This window comes from Hemicordylus capensis, chromosome 2 (assembly GCF_027244095.1).
Source record: "Hemicordylus capensis ecotype Gifberg chromosome 2, rHemCap1.1.pri, whole genome shotgun sequence".
NCBI lineage: Eukaryota > Metazoa > Chordata > Lepidosauria > Squamata > Cordylidae > Hemicordylus > Hemicordylus capensis.
Window position 1 is genome coordinate 73,439,470 of NC_069658.1, and position 16,662 is coordinate 73,456,131.

A 16,662-nucleotide genomic window follows, 5' to 3' on the forward strand; every position below is an offset into this window, starting at 1 on the left:
GGCTCCTAAGGGTAGGAAAGCTTCCGCACCACTACCTTGCCAGGGGCCATGAATTGGGTGACAGGTACCTGTGGCACCCTTGCCCATCTCTGCCTTGCCCCACACCTCCCTCACCAGCCGGGGGACCCCTCCCTCCTCTGCCTGAACATGGTGCTCAGACATCTTCCCAAGGTATTTTAAAAACCTTTAAAAATAATTTTTTAAACCTCCTCACAAACCGTAACACCTCCCCCAACTTAAATACCTACCCACCCACCCAACATAACTTAACATAAATGCCCAACGAACCAACCAACCAACCAACCAAACTTAAATATCTACCAGCCACCCAACAACAATGAAATACACAACGGGGGACAACTAAGGGAGCCTGTAAAAACAATAAACATCCTGCAAAAGAAGAAGCACAGAAAAATCGCTTCCCAAAAACCAATCCAGGGCAGAGGAGGCCCAATTTAGTGAAAACGAAGGGCAAAGGGGGCAACAAAAAACAATGGCCTTAGCTTTTGTTGTCCTGAAGTCTTCTCCCTGGGCTCCTGGGCTGCTGAGCTGCACACAGGCCAGGGGCTGCAGCCCAGTAGAGCAGCACACACTGGCTGGCAGCAGAAAGTGGCTGGCCTGGCAGAAGCAGCAACACAAACATACAGCCCAGGGAGGGTGCAGCTGGACAGCTGGTGGGCCACCCACCCACAAAAACTAATTAAAATAAACACTGATGGGATAAAATAAAAAGATGAAAGAAAAGTACAAAAGCACACTTTAAAAAAAGAAGAAGCCCAAAAGCTGAAAAAATAATGGGGGAGAGAGAGAGAGAGAGAGAGAGAGAGAGAGAAATTCCTGAGGGAGACAGACGCAGGGTCCAATAAAATAAACTAAACCACTAGTAGCTACTAATAGGTAGGACCTGGGCCCTGGGCCCTACAAGGAGGGCCCCCCCACCACATCCAAGTCTGCTGCTGCTGGCTGTGGCTGAGCAGCATGCTTCCAAAAGAGGTGAAGAAGAAGAAGAAGAAGAAGAAGAAGAAGAAGAAGAAGAAGAAGAAGAAGAAGAAGAAGAAGAAGAAGAAGAACCTGCTCCAATAACAGCAACAAATAATAAAATAAGCAGGCCAAAGTCAACAAGCAGGCCAGAGCACAACCTGTGCCTGCAGAGGCACAATAAACTCCAGACCTTGGGGACCCAGTCCAGTCCTCTAAGGTCTAGGGGAGCCTCTAAATGGCCAGGGCTGAGAGCATCCGGCAGCTGAGCCACCGCACGTCTGCCCTGCCATAGTTCTGGGGGTTTTTTGTTTAAAAACTCTTACCAAGGCCAAGGATTGGCTGGGGGGGGGCGTGCGGAGCAGTCCTTCTCCTCTCTTCCCCAGCGGCAGTGGGCTGTGAGGAGGAACGACGCTGAGCCCATCCATTCGGGCCAGTGTCTTGAAGCAACTGCGAGGCGCACCTGTGCAGTGTAGAGATCGTCGCAAGCCCGTGACATTATGGGCTTGCAATGATCTCAAGTGCACAGGCGCGCCTCGCAGTTGTTTCAAGATAAACCGCCCTGAGCCATTTTTGGAAGGGCGGTATATAAATCAAATAAATAAATAAATAAGATGCTGGCCCGAATGGATGGGCTCAGTATCATTCCTCCTCACACCCCACCACCGGCAGGGGAGGGGGGGGGAGAAGGAAGAAGGACTGCTCCACTCCCCTTCCCCCCCCCACAGCCACCCCATGGCCGCAGTAGGAGTTTTTAATCAAACAAACAAAATGGAGCTTTGGCGGGGTGGGCACCCCAAAGGAAGTTTCAAGGAGTGTGGAGGGTGGTTGTGTGGCTTGGCAGTCTGGGCACCCAAGTTACCTTGGCACAAACCTGTGTGCCTGATTGCACACACAGAGGCTGGGGACACAGAGTGTTAACCCAGAAAAAAAGGCAGTAAGAGAAAAATCCTAAAGAAATCGGGCCAGAGCCCTGCCGCCCTGGCTGGCGAGCTGGGCTAGAGCAGCACAGGAGGGGAAGGCCCTGACTGCAGAAAAATATTTTTAAAGGGACAGCCAGCCATAGAAAAATCATTGTAAAAAGCAAAAAAGGAGAAATATGGGAAGGGGCAAAAACAAAAAAATAACAACGGTGTCTGCAGCAGGGCAGGACAGAACTGAAAACAGCAGAGAGACAGACTCTCCAACCAGCATGCAGGCAGTAGCTCTCTCTCCAGTCAGCTCAGCAGACGCAGAGTGATTTTGTATGGCCAGGGGCTTGCCTTTAAGTACAAGTTGAATCTCACTCCTTAGGAGTCCCCACCCTTGTCCCTCCCCCTTGGTCAATAGGATGCCCATTCTCCATGACTGGCAACACTGCAAAGCCCAAAGGGCCAGACTCTTCTGGCCAATCAGGGAAGCAGGAGCTCAGCCAATCAAATCAAGTGACACAAGTCTCACAAAATGGCCACCAAAGCTAGAACCAGTTCGAACCAAACCGGGTTTGGTTCAAGCGAGAACCAGTTCTAAAAATGAATGGAAGGAGTGTTTGGTTCTATTTAGAACCGTCGAACCGAACTGGTTCGATTTAGAACTGGTTCCAACTTGAACCTGTTTGCACACCCCATCCACAACAGGCATGGGTGAGAACGCCAGGTGCAGTCAGTCTATCTTAAAGTTAAGGTGGGAAGAGAGGGGCCCAATCCTCTCTTCCAAGGGGGTTGCGAGGAAGGGGGTCCCAAGTCCCTTCTCCCCAACTGGGGCAGACAATTTGTTTTCCCCCAGGGATAGTAAAAGAGTCAGCCAGTCAAACTTTATTGCAGTCTCCCACCAATCCAGGGGGGAACACACACACACACACACACACACACACACACACACACACATTAATAAGACAGATACAGTCTTCATTCAATTAAAGCAGACATTGTTGGCCTTATTACATGATTAGTCTACACTATTAAACTTGATACATAGCCATACCTCAACCAAAAATTAATTTCAGCTATAACTAGCTGACTTTACCTTAAATCAAATCCTGTTAACTATTACACAGAATTTGGCTAACACATGAGAAAGAGCTTGATTGTGATCAGCTAACAACAAATGTAAATAAAGAGTCAGGTCTCACAATCCGTGAGACCCGGTTTCTTTGGGTGAGCAGGGAGAGTGGGCTAAGCCCACTCTCCCCGCTCACAAGCGGAGAGGAAGCCCTGGGCGGCCGAATCAGCCACCCACACGATTGCCGGCTCCAAGACAGAGCTGGTGGGGGCTGGGGAGCTTGGGGGCTGCATGGCCCCCGCAAGCCCCAGTATACCTTGCGCGAGTGCACAGGGCATACTGGGGAGACCCCCAAGCCAGGAGGCAGTTTTTTGCCTCCCGGTCAGGGGTCTACTCATGAGTAGGCGTGGCGCGAAGGCACGCCGCGGCTACTCATGATTGTAAAAGGCAGGTTTGCGGAGCACTCGCTCCACAAACCTGCTTTTTACCAGGGGTTCCAGAGCGGGTTACCCACTCTAGAACCACCAGGCTCGCAGCCGAGCCCGGTGGTTCTGACGATTAACAAAAATCGGGCTAGGCTCTCCTAGCCGATTTTTGTTAACCATGAGAATAGCCCCAATATGAATAAGGGTGCTCTGAAAATCTGTCTAAAATAGGGTTAAGTAGCCTAAGTTGATCAGCTTGATAAAAGGGAGAAAATATGCTAAAGAGATTCCACTACCTGATCTTCACAAGGGCAGTGTCACTCTGGGTATGGAATATTCTTATATCTTCCCTCTAACACCTCTGAGGGAAGACCATCCAAGTGGGCTAATTCAACCATCCTTCTGTGTTTAGGGATCATAAGAAGCTAAGTATGCTTGCTCAAACCAGGAACTCATATATAGATGTGTGTGTGGGAACCTCTTTAGTTCCTCCTGGCACTCTATGGGGCTATTCCCACGATCAGGAAAAATCAGGCTAGGAAAGCTGCGAGCCCTGTGGTTCTAGAGCAGGTAACCCGCTCAAGAACCCCTGCCCCAAAACCAGGTTTGCTGAGTGAGCGCTCTGCAACCCTAGTTTCCTAGATCATGAGTAGCTGCGGCGTGGCTTTGCGCCACGCCTACTCATGAGTAGACCCCCTGGAGGGGAGGGAAAAAGCCACTTCCCAACTCCGGGGGTCTCCCCAGTATGCCCTGCACGCTCACGGGTCTTAAATACCATGGGTATTTAAGAGAACGTCTTCTTAGCTACAAATCCCACTGCCCATTGAGGTCATCTGAGGAGGTCCATCTCTAGTTACCAGCAACTCGTTTGGTGGTCACACAGAGATGGGCCTTCTCAGCTGCTGCCCCGAGATTGTGGAATGCACTCCCTGCTGAGTTACGATCGTCTCCATCTCTGGCTATTTTTTTAAAAAAACTTTTGAAAAACTTTTTTTTTACCCAAGCCTTCTCAGGTTTTTAATTAAAAATACTGTTTGTTAATTTCATGGTTTTTCAATTATTGTATTGTTTTAACTTTTATATATGTGTTATATGTTGCATTGTTTTAATTTTTATATATATTTTAATTGTTAGCCGCCCAGAGACGTATGTTTGGGCGGGATATAAATTTAATAAATAAATAAATAAATACTGGGGCTTCCGGGGGCCGCACAGCCCCCGAGCTCCCCAGCCCCCGCTTGCTCTGTCACAGAGCCAGCAATCGTGTGGGTGCCCAATCCGGCCGCCCAGGGCTCTCTCTGCACTTGTCTGCGGGGAGAGTGGGTTTAGCCTGCTCTCCCCGCAGTTTGGGAAAAAGCGGGTCTCACAGGTCATGAGACCCACCTCTATTTCTATCATTCTCTGACTGAACATTGAATTTGAACTCTCATAACCCATACCTAATATATGCCCCGGAATAAATCCAATGGATTTGATTTTCTGCTCAATTAGCAGTTTTCAACTTGTCTGGAAACTGTCCTCAAAAATCAGGGGGACCAGCCCTATACAGAATATAGTAAATTTCAGCCAAAATGTAGTAATCCTGATCCAGGCCTTTGTCTCAATTTTAGATAAACCCACTTTCAATTGCAACATTGCATTAGAAACACAGCTGGGGAGATAAAAGAGGACTCCTACAAGGAGAACACAGGGATAATCATATTAGTAAGTAAACAATCATTTTTCTGGCTGTTTATTGACAGCAAGGGGATTCCCACTAGGGATGGTTAATGTGGGGGGTTCCCTCCAAAGCCCTTTTAAATGCAGCTACTGCAAACTAGGTGCAGAACCCCCCACCCGCTTCTTCAAAGTTTGGGTGCATAGAACACTGGTCTCTCCCATGACCAAAGATGAGGGCCACATGGCTTTGCGAGGTGGTGCCTTTCTGGGCTGGTAACATCTCCCTGAAAACCCAGCAGCAATTCATTTGCATGAGATCTGCTCTGGGAGCCTCTGCGTCATTGTCAGGGGATACATTTTTCTGGTTTTTTTTCTACCTTCTACCACTCACCCCGCCAAGAACCCACCCTAACCCAAAGTTCTCAGTTGCCATTCTGTGTGTATCCCCCAAGACCCGTTGCCATCTCAAAGTGCCCCTTGCCATTCTGGGGTAGCAATAATTGTGCTTCTGCATGACTGTGTAGCTTGAATGTTCCTGCAAAGGCAGTGATGCAAGTGATGTGTGAGGAAGGGGTTAAAATGTCTTTGCATTGCCAAAGGATGGGCGATCAAGGCCGAAAAGCCATATTATCACGCTGAACACACCCCCTCAAAGACCGTGCCCAATGGTAGCTGCTTTACTGAAATTCTGATGCCCTGTCCACAGTCTGGCAATGTGAGCACCATGTAGCTTGCTAGGATTTGGCCTCTGTGGACCAAGAAGAGGAAGGGGTTCTTCTGCCCAGAAGCTGGAGACTGCTGGACCATGGTTGGTCTATCATCGGCGGGACGATTCCTGGCTTTGGAAATTAAGCTCAGGTTTGTTAACCCGAGGTTTCACATTATGTCCGAAGGTGGCCTAAGTCTTTTGCACTTCCCCCAATCATCCCTTGCCTGAGTTGAGAGGGACAGCTCTATTGTCTTCTTAATAGCTTCAAGCCACTGGACTTTAATGTACCATTTCTAGGAGTGAATAGTAAAATGATGCATCTTTCTCATATTTAATCGTCTTCATGTGTTTTAAGTTTGTACAGTATCATTTTTCTAATGCTGTGTTTTACTCATCTCTTTTGGTACTTAAGTTGAAGAGCGGAAGATTTTGTACTTTAATCCCCAAAGGAGTTTCCATAAAACAGCCACTATAGCAACCTGCCAGAAAGAGTTATCTCTTTCCATAGAATACTTCACGTCTAGTGAAAGCGGAACGAGCCGTTACATCTGAATTAGAGATGTGCATGAAACTGATTTAGCATTTCGTTTCAAGCTTGAAACGAAACACAAAATGGCCGATATGTTCCATGAAAACAGTGGTTGAACTGACTGTTTCGATGGAACAACTTGAAACGTTTTGCGTGTTCTGGCCATAGGGAATAATGGGGAACTCAAAACACTCTATTGTTCCCCATGGATAGCAACTAGGGACACCAAAGTGGGTTGAGCGGGATGGGTGCTACCTATCACCCCACCCACAAAAGAAATGGGCAAGGAGGTGAGTTTTAACAAATGTTTAATATTTTCCCCAAACTCCCATAGGACTATTAGGAACAATGGGGTGTTTCGAGTTTCCCCCATTGTTCCCTATGGCCTGGAACAGTTTTGTATTGCAATTTGCAATGCATTTTGCAACCCTGCCTTGAAAAACACTATAGAAGCACATAGTAAAAGGGAACCTAACCATCCCAACACAGATTTCAAGCACAGTCCAAAAATGGCCAAACAGAAATCACTGACCCAGAGTCTACTGCCAGCCACAGTGCCTGCACTGCAGTAGCATCATTGGCAGAAGTTGCTCTTTCACACACAATTGTGAGTCCTTAAATTACTTCCTAGCATTGTAACAGCTGCCACAGCAGCACCCTTAGCAGCAAGCATAGCCCTAAGCTCAACTAGAGAAACTTCAGTCATATTTTGACTGACTAGTACACCTTACAATGCAGACTGCAGACACAGCAGAGCAGTGAGTGAAGCACAAGTCTCTCAAGGCCAGACATGGAGCTCATCACAGCAATCACCAAGAAATATTATAGAGAGAGAGAGAAAGTGAGAGCTACTTCTGTCCATGATTTCTTGCCAGAACACAATCTCCCAAACAAAACAAACCACAACTCAAGGCAAGCAGGCACCCAAGATCTGCTTTTGTCAATCTGAGATACAGCAAAACCAGATAGTTATAGCAGGAATAGCACAGCATATTATACTCAGTATAATATGGGAAAGAAAACCACAAAATCAAAACTTCCTTGATTCCTTTCTCCTATCCTGATGTATCCTCTTCAAGAGCTCTCTCTGCCTCCCAGTGCCTTTTGAATACATTTTGAGGCTCCCTCCCTCCCTCCTCCCCACCACCAATGGGGGCACATTTGCCCATGACAACACTTGATTTATATGATAACTAGCCAACCAAGGAGCAGGGAATTTGCAAGCCAACCAGAAGCCAGTACCAGAAAACCAGTCAGCAAAAGAAAAAGAGTCCACCAAAATGGTCCTTGAAACATTGAAATGTTTCAAAGAAAAATTGGGTTGTTCTGTACTGAACTCAAAACAGGCTGTTTAATTGAAGGGTGTTCTGTTTATAGCTTGAACCACTTGAAATAGCCCATTTCAAGTTGAAATATTTTGACCTCAAAATATTCTGCACATCCCTAATCTGAATAAACAAACTTTTTTTAAAAAAATGCCCTGTGTTCAAGTTGGTTTATGATCCATCAGAACTGTGAAGCAAGGGACATGTGTTGTGGTTTTAATCCCCTCCCCTTATGAATGCACTTTATAACCAAGTTGGTTTTGTGTTTGAACTGTGGAGCAGTTCACTGTGGCGTTATGTTTTTGTGAGCTGTAGTTTTGTCTTTGAACTTGTGTCCCATTTAGTTTGTGAATGGTCAAGAAGCTATGTGAATCCAGTGGGGCTAGCATGATCTTTTTTCTTTTTTCTTCTTCTGTTTCTGGCAAATGTTTATTATTTCTCCGTGTATACCGCTCTGAACCATTTTTGGAAGGGTGGTATAGAAACTGAATGAATGAATGAATGAATGAATGAATGAATGAATGCACTCTGCCCCAGATCTGTGGGTTTGCAATGAATAGTGCAGGAAATATATGGATTTTGGGGGGGTTGTGCAGTCCTGCCCTTCCCCCTGGCCTAAAATGTACTTTAGCCCAGACCTGTGGGTTTGCAGTGAAATGTATACAATGTATAAAAAGACAGAGGATGTTTATGTTGCAAGGGGGCCCCGTAAGCTCAATAGGTACAGGTTCCAAAATTACCTAGCTGCAGCTCTGTTCATAAGGCTCAGGGATGTTATATCTTGCAAAACTGTGAACATATTTATTTGTTGATAGAATAACTTGCCTTCTGAATGTTTCCTTTAATGGTATTGCTTTTTTTTCATGATTCTGAGACAAAAGAGCAACACAATTGCATAAGGAAGACAGAAGAACTTTCAATTTATCTTAAGCTCTTGTGGAAAAACATATTAGAGCATGTATCTTTTTGATGTCTATAGAAAATTCATATTGATATATAGTAATGTTTGTACAATATTTGGAAATGCTTCTAACATTACTTTTTGTCCACAAAGATCTTATGACATGCATCTTTTGTGAGCGCTGTATGGTGGGTTGTCATGTGATCCGCAGAAGGGGTGGCCAACAACCAATTTGTATTTCATCCAGAAACATATCAGCAGCCAGGGCAGTTCTTTCAAAACCAGTGTTATATGGTCCCTTTGTGTTGTCCCAGAGACCAATCTGGCTGCTGCGTTCTGTAGCAATTGTAGTTTCCAGACTACATACAAAGGCAGTCCCAGAGAGAGTGCATTACAGTAGTCAGGTCTACCAGCATATGTACCACTGTTTTAAAGTCTTTCACCTCTAGAAATGGTCATAGCTGACATATTGGCCAAAGCTGACAGAAACCTGGCCACTGCCTCAATCTGAGAAACCAGGGAGAGCTTTGGGTCCAGGAGCACTCCCAAGCTATGTTCCTGATCCTTCTACAACATATATGTATAATTGCATATGTAAATACATGAATTTGTTAAGCACACCTAAAGATAAATTTCAAATACCTATTTACAAAAGCTACAAATCATAAAACATACATATAATGATATCATGGCTATTTTATGATAGCTTCTCTGTCACAAAGTAGCATAAGGCTTGATTAAAAAAACAACAACCCCCCAACTTCCAGTCTCTTTATTTTAAGAAAAAAATGTCCCCAAAGCACTTTTGCACAGTTCATACCACTCCTGTGAGAGGTCTCGTGGGTGTGCAGCCAAAACGAAGAAAACAAACGTGCTGTGAACTGATTGGGTTTGTCCAGAATCTCAGACTGGTGCACAGCATGTTAGAAGAGGAACTATGAGAAAGAAACAAGTTCATAAAACAAAAAGGCGGGTCTCACAATCAGTGAGACCTGCTTTTGCCGATACTGCGGGGAGAGCGTGCTAAGCCTGCTTTCCCCACAGACGATCGCTGCAGGAGCCCTGGGTGGCCGAATCAGCCACCCACATGATTTCCGGCTCCGTGAGGGCTGGGGCTGGGGAGAACAGGGCTCCAGCATGCCCTGTGCGAGCGCGCAGGGCATGCTTTTAGCCTCCCCTCCGGGGGTCTCCTCGTGAGTAGCCATGGCGCTGAGCCGTGCCACGGCTACTCACGATCAAAAAGCCCGGGTTTACGGAGCACTCGCTCCGCCAACCCAGGCTTTAGGGAGGGCTACTTGAACGGGTTACCCGCTCGTAAACCACCGGGCTCGCCTGAGAGCCTGGTGGTTTACACAATCAACAAAAATCTGGCTAGGCTCTCCTAGCCCGATTTTTGTTGACCCTGAGAATAGCCCCAAAGTGTTTCCAAAATCTCCTTTTCTCATTCTCAGTTCAGGAGCTCTCTGCTTCTTGCTGGGCTGGAACACCCAGAAGATTCTAAGGACCTTCTGAGCACGCTCCACTACCAATTAAGAAAGGGGAGGGGAGATCACTACACCCTTTAGTTGCCAAATTCAAGGAGCTTCTATTGTTAATCTACACCATAAGCTAACAATAATACTGGTAGTAATGGTGGGGGTTGCAATATAATCTAACTTTAGAGCGATTTAGCTACAGGGCAACTGTACAGGGTTAGATACAGATGAAACTTTAAAATTGCTAGGTACAATTGTTTACACTGCCAAAGCTGAGTCTTGGAGCAATATGAAGAAGAGAGTGTCATTTGGGCATGTGCAGATTCCATGGCTCTCCAATGAACAATCTTAATAGGCTGCACACAGCGAGGATTGGAGTTTTCATGGCAGGAAGCATCATTGCCAGGCACCTTTGTGGCCCAGCATTTCAAATTTTAAAAGTTAAGGACCTCATTATATGCATGCTAATTTCATTTTAGGCAGTTTGGGAACAGATAGGCTGAACTGCAGTCTCTGCTATGAAATATACATGAAATTCGCAAGCATTGAACTATTCTAATGTGACCTAAGCATGGATTTTAAGATTAGGAGGTCTTAAGATCAGCATAAAAAACCATGGGTCCCTGAACTGCAAAAGCTGTTGAATAAATATTTTGTTTTAATGAGCATTCTGTGCTATCAAAACTCATCTTTGCATGGCTTTTCAACAATGTGCTTCTGTGCTATGAGAAGAGGATAGTTCATGGACATTGCATCCTACCTCAGTGAAGTTTTTACCCATGGAACGGAGTGAATAAACTTCCACTGATCAGGGGTGTGATCATTTCTGAGACCCTTGCAGAAATGAGAATGGGGCTGTTGCTCAGTGATATACGGAAGTTATTCACACATGTGTGCAAAACTGGGCTAAGGAAGCCCAGCTGGAATCTGCATGTGCGTGTTTGGAGGACTGGGCCTGATCCCAGCAGTGCCGCAGCGACAAACCCACCTATGGAGCCACCCTCCAAAACGAGCTTAGGGGAGGGAGCACTCTCCTATCCCTAGTTCTTTAATTGTCTGCCAGCCCTTGCTGTTTGCAGGCAGGGCTGGCCGACTGCGGGGCTGCCAGTCGGCTTTGGGGAGGGAAGGGGGAGCCCCATAATGCACCATACACTCACATGGTGCATTATGCAAGCTTTGGGGGTGGGGTGAAGCGGGGCAATGGGTCCGGCACCCCAACCCTCGGAGCTACTGGCAGCAGCCAGTAATCATCTGGGTGGGCAATCCACCCACCCCAAGGGAAGAACCGGATAGTCAGCAGGGAGGTAAGCTTTTTAAGGCTTGCTCCCCGCTAGCCCTCTTGTCTTTTTTCACTGCTTGTGAGAAAGGGCTCAACATCTGCTTTGCATGCAGAAGGCATCTCTGGGTAGGGCTGGGAAAGACACCTGCCTGGAACCTTGGAGAAACCAGTCAGTTTAGACGATATTATGCAAAACGGACCAATGGGCTGACTTGGTATAAGGCAGCTACCTATGTTCCTATGTAGAATTGAGGGGTGGGAACAATTTGGACAAAAATGGTTTGCAGAGCTGCAGATTTTCTGAGGCACTTCACACGACAAGCAGCCGCTTGTAGCTGAGTGACTGGATCGGCTGCCCACACGGCTGCTGGCTCCATCATGGAGCCAGTGGGGGCTGGGGGGATCAGGGGCTGCGTGGCCACCAGAAGTTCCAGGATGCCTCACACAAGTGCATGGGGCATCCTGGAGAGACTCCTGAGCCCAGGAGGCTGGCTGCAGCCTCCCAGTCGAGGGTTTACTTGTGTGTTGCCACATGCTGTGGTGACACACGAACAAAGAAATGAGGTTATCGGAGAGCTTGCTCCATTAACCTCATTGAAGGGGAGGGAGTTCTAGATGGGCTAGGCGCCTTGGGAGCACTGGGCTTGCCCGCGAGCCCGGTGATTCCCACGATCGAGGGAAAGCGGGCTAAGCTCCCTTAGTCTGTTTTCCATTGATTGTGGGAATAGCCTCACTGTGTGGTCTCTTGTGTGCATTGTACAGCAGTTTCATAGCATTCATCACCTTTTGGGCTTTACTTCCAGTGGTCAAGGTTAGGAAATGGAGTTTTGCAAGTACAAGCCAAAGCTTCATAAATGCAGCCTTTATAAATACTGATTCCCACCACTTCTTTCCTCTTCCCTTTTGTTTCTGATCTGCTTCTGAATTGTAGGAGGCTTTTTAACAACCTTACTTGCCAGTTTATTGCATTATTCATTGTATTGGCCAGTCAAACTGAGATATTCTACCCTTCTGTCTATAGCCCCTTTCTAATTTATTTTTCAGAAATTTGTCCCTAAAGGACCCTAAAGGGAGAGGGATGAAAGGGAGCAAGGAGGGAGAGCAGAAGGGAGGGGAGAAAAGAAAAAGAAAAGAGAGAAAGCCCTTTCTCAAAATTGGTGAGAAAGGGCTTGAGGGAAAGCTGGGAGGAAGGCTGCTTGCACTTACCTCCCTGCAGACGATCCCTCTTGGCTCCCTGGATGAGCAGATCTCCCATGCACATGATTGCTGGCAAGCACCGGCCAATGCAGCACAGACGGTTGGGGGCTGGCATTGGGCAGCAGCGATATAGGAAGATGCTGAAAGGCATCATCTCATACTGGCAATGGTAAACCCCTCCTGCATTCTACCAAAGACAACCACAGGGCTCTGTGGTCACCAGGAGTCAACACCAACTCGACGGCTCACTTTAAGACTGAAGATAAAATAAATGCCCAATGATAAACTTAAAAATGTGGAAAGTTAAACCCACCTTCTTCAATAGGTAGTTGAAGTTTACAAAATGAAAATCTAGGCAGGTGTCCTTGCCATAAGAAGTCATTGACTAATTATAGACTTGCTTAAAATATGATAAAGGTACATGAATCGGGAAACTTCTTAAAATATATATGAGCCTTGGAGTTAGATTCATCTTAATTACATTTATTTTGCCCCCAAAACTCAATGGAATTGTAGCCCACCAATCAGTCATTTTTCATTTGAACCAATAATTTGGAAAAATATGACTTTACTAATTGAGAAAGCTGCCTAGAAATTACTATGCCTAGATACACAAGACGCTCTGGACATCAGCTAAAACCCCAAACCCTACACTCATCAGGAAAATCTGTAGAACCTAAAGGCATCAAATCCAATTTGCCCCAATTGGTGGGGAAATGACCAAACTTTTTAACCTACTTTCCAGTAGGCTTATGAGATCACGTGGCATTCCATGTGTCCATGTACATGTGTGTCCCCCTCTATCAACTTTGCAAAGCCTGGCTCAATATGAATCAAATCGGGTACAGTTGTAGAGACACATAGGGTCACCTCAATCACGTAGTTTGTGATTATGTCATCCACCCCGATTCAAGATGGTGGATGCCTAAACTTTTGAGGCACAAGTGGGCAAACTTGTGAACCGACTAACCGATTTGAACCAAATTTGCATGTTTCAAGAACCCCGGATGGGCCATGTGAAATGCCTTCTCCACATCTAAATAAATGCTAGTGGCCGGGTCTTGCTTCTCCAAGGATAAGGCTAGTACATCAATCAACAATCTAATATTATCTGATCCTTATCAATACTGAGGCAAACTATTATCTCCACTCCCAGAGCGTAGCCTTCAGCTGCTATGAGCATTGATCACTGAGAAAGCTAGCAGAAGGGGAAGAAGTTTGGCCTTCTGGATGTGGAATCTCAGATTGACAGGAGTCTAATTCCTAGGGGTGTTTTCCTGAATGTTGAAACTGTAAGCTATTGTCCAGCTAGATATTTATCTTTTCTTACTGTACCTAAATTTCATAGGGCTTTAACTTTGGCCCGTTGTAACGCCATGAATACAGCTGTGCTACAGGGGAGATTCCAAAATATTCCTTATCATTGTCATGTTTGTCCACGTGAATCGGGAGCAGTTGAGATGACGGCTCATGTCCTTTTGTATTGCCAATTTTACAGTGACATTAGGAAGAAATATATTTCTCCTCAACTTATCCTGTTTTCAGGATTAACTGAAATGGACTATTTAAATTTAATTTTAAAGGATTGTAAAGGGGAGAATTTAAATGTTGCTAAATTTTGTTATATTTGTGGTGTTATTCAGAATGAAGTTGTTAATTCTGAATGATTTTATTTTTGTAATTCTGGACATTGGCTGTACTAATAAAGACTGACTGACTGACCAAGAGTTTGACCTGAATGACTGCAGCAAGAAGGGTCATTTTACCCAGTAATGCAGTGAGAGTGGGATGTTACAGACCTACTGGTGCATGTATGGATGCTCTCAGCCTCAGCTTTTCATTTCCCATGAAAATGAAAGCAATACACTACCTGTCTGTACCAGGTATTTGAGGAACCTGTACCCAGGTTGACTTTTAAAATGAATATAGGTACAGTCATTCGCACAAAAACATATACGTGTGTTCAGTTATCTGAATGCAGGTACCACACAACATCTGAACAGGGCTTCTATGTGCAAGCTTCAGGTATACATAGAGCTTTCCTTTTCATAGGAAATGAAAAGCTGAGGCTCAGAGCATGCATGCATGCATCAGCAGGTCTGTAACATCCCACTCACACTTAGTTACTGGGTGAAAAGACCCTTCTTGCTGCAGTCGTTCAGGTCAGACTCCTCCCCCCTCTGCTAGCTGTCTCAACGATCAATGCTCATAGTAGCTGAAGGCTCCACTCTGGGATCCTTTTTAATAATAGATGGTTTGCCTCAGTACTGATAATTCTGCACAAATGCATGAAGCAAAACTCAGGGTTTCCTAGAATGCTGTGCCTAGATTTCTGAATAGTCACGGATTTCTGAAAGAGGCATAAAACAAGAGGAAATGGCTCGGAGAGTATATTTCAATGATGATCAAGGCTAGATTGAAGAAGAAAAAATGTTAGTATATGAATGAATTGGCAACCCCTGTCTGCTATCTGCCCCCCAGGACTGGCTGCTGTGCTGAGGCGAGGCCTTGCAGGATTTGGGCCAGGGAGGAGGGTGACTTGGCAGTTTCCTGCATTCCATCTGCCTAGAGCTGCCTGCTCAGGGCTATATAGGCTTCTGCCAGTGGCGGCGGGCCCACCACCGGTGGGGTCACCACCGAAGGAGTGACACCAAAGGGGATGGCCCGTTTGGGGGAGCCACTTCGAGGGACAGTGAGGGCGAGGTCCAGGTCTCTTGGCCAAGGTATTTGTATTGGGGGGGCATTTAATAGTGGAGCTTCTGTTTTAATTTGTCCTGAGTGAGAAAATCTTAGAATGTGTCTGGGCTTAACTGGAGATGGGGATACAGGGGGTGTGTCCACTGACTGTGGGGCAGCCATTCCGGTAGTGGTGGGGAACAGAAGAAGTAACGTTGGTAGGTCAGCGGGCCATTACAGGGGAAGGGGACTTGGAAATCTAATAGCTGTTTCTCCTTCCGGCTGTCCTGCCAGCTCTTTGACCTTGGGGAGCAGTGCCGATCATCTTTGGAACCTCACCTTGCTCCTCTGTAATGTCAGGTCGGTCCAGAACAAATCAGAAACCATCCATGATTTGATTCTGGATGAAGGTGCCGACCTGGTATGTATTACAGAGACCTGGCTGGGGGAGGCTGGGGGCCCAGTGTGGTCCCAGCTTTTTCCTGCGGGCTACTCTGTTGAGGAGTGGGTGATGGACCGTGGGCGGGGAAGTGGAGTGGCTGTGGTCAATATGAATAACCTTTCCATTACCAGGATCCCTGTTAGAGTGTCAGACCATATCAAATGTGTGTACTTAAGTCTGGGGACCAGGGATAGACTGGGACTTCTGTTGGTGTACCGATTGCTCCACTGCTCAACAGTGTCCGTAACCGAGCTGACGGACTTGGTCTCGGACTTGGTGTTGGAGTCCCCCAGGCTTGTGGTGCTGGGAGACTTCAATGTTCACTTTGGGACCAATTTTTCCGGGGCAGCTCAGGAGTTCATAGCAGCCATGACTACTGTGGGCCTATCCCAAGTGGTCTCGGGGCCAACACACATTGCTGGTCACACGCTTGATTTGGTCTTTTACTCTGATCAAGGTGGTGTTCCGTGGGTGGGGAATATTGTGATTTCCCCATTGTCATGGACGGACCACCATCTGGTTAAGGTCGGACTAACAATCACTTCCCACCTTCACAGGGGTGAGGGTCCTATTAGGATGATCCGCCCGAGAAGGTTATTGGATCCAATAGGATTTGAAGAAGCCTTGGAGGGATTTAGTGTTGGCTCTGCTGGTGAGCCTGTTGATGCCCTGGTGGAGAATTGGAACAACTTGCTCACCAGGGCAGTAGACACTATTGCTCCCAAGCGTCCCCTCCGACCTGCTTCAAAATTGGCCCCTTGATATACGGAAGAACTATGGGGGCTGAAGCGGCGAGCTAGACAACTGGAGCACAAGTGGAGAAAGACTCGGCTTGAATCCAACAGATTGCAACATAGAGCTCATTTGAAGACCTATGCTCAGGCGATACGTACGGCAAAGAAGTGATTCTTTTCTGCCTGTATTGCATCCGCAAGTTCACATCCGGCGGAGTTGTTCAGGGTTGTGAGAGGGCTAGTGAGTGCCCCTCCTCCCTTGAATCAGAATCTGGAACCATCGATTACCCGCTGTGATGTGTTTAATGAATTCTTAATGGGGAAAATATCTTGTATTCGAGCCGACTTAGACT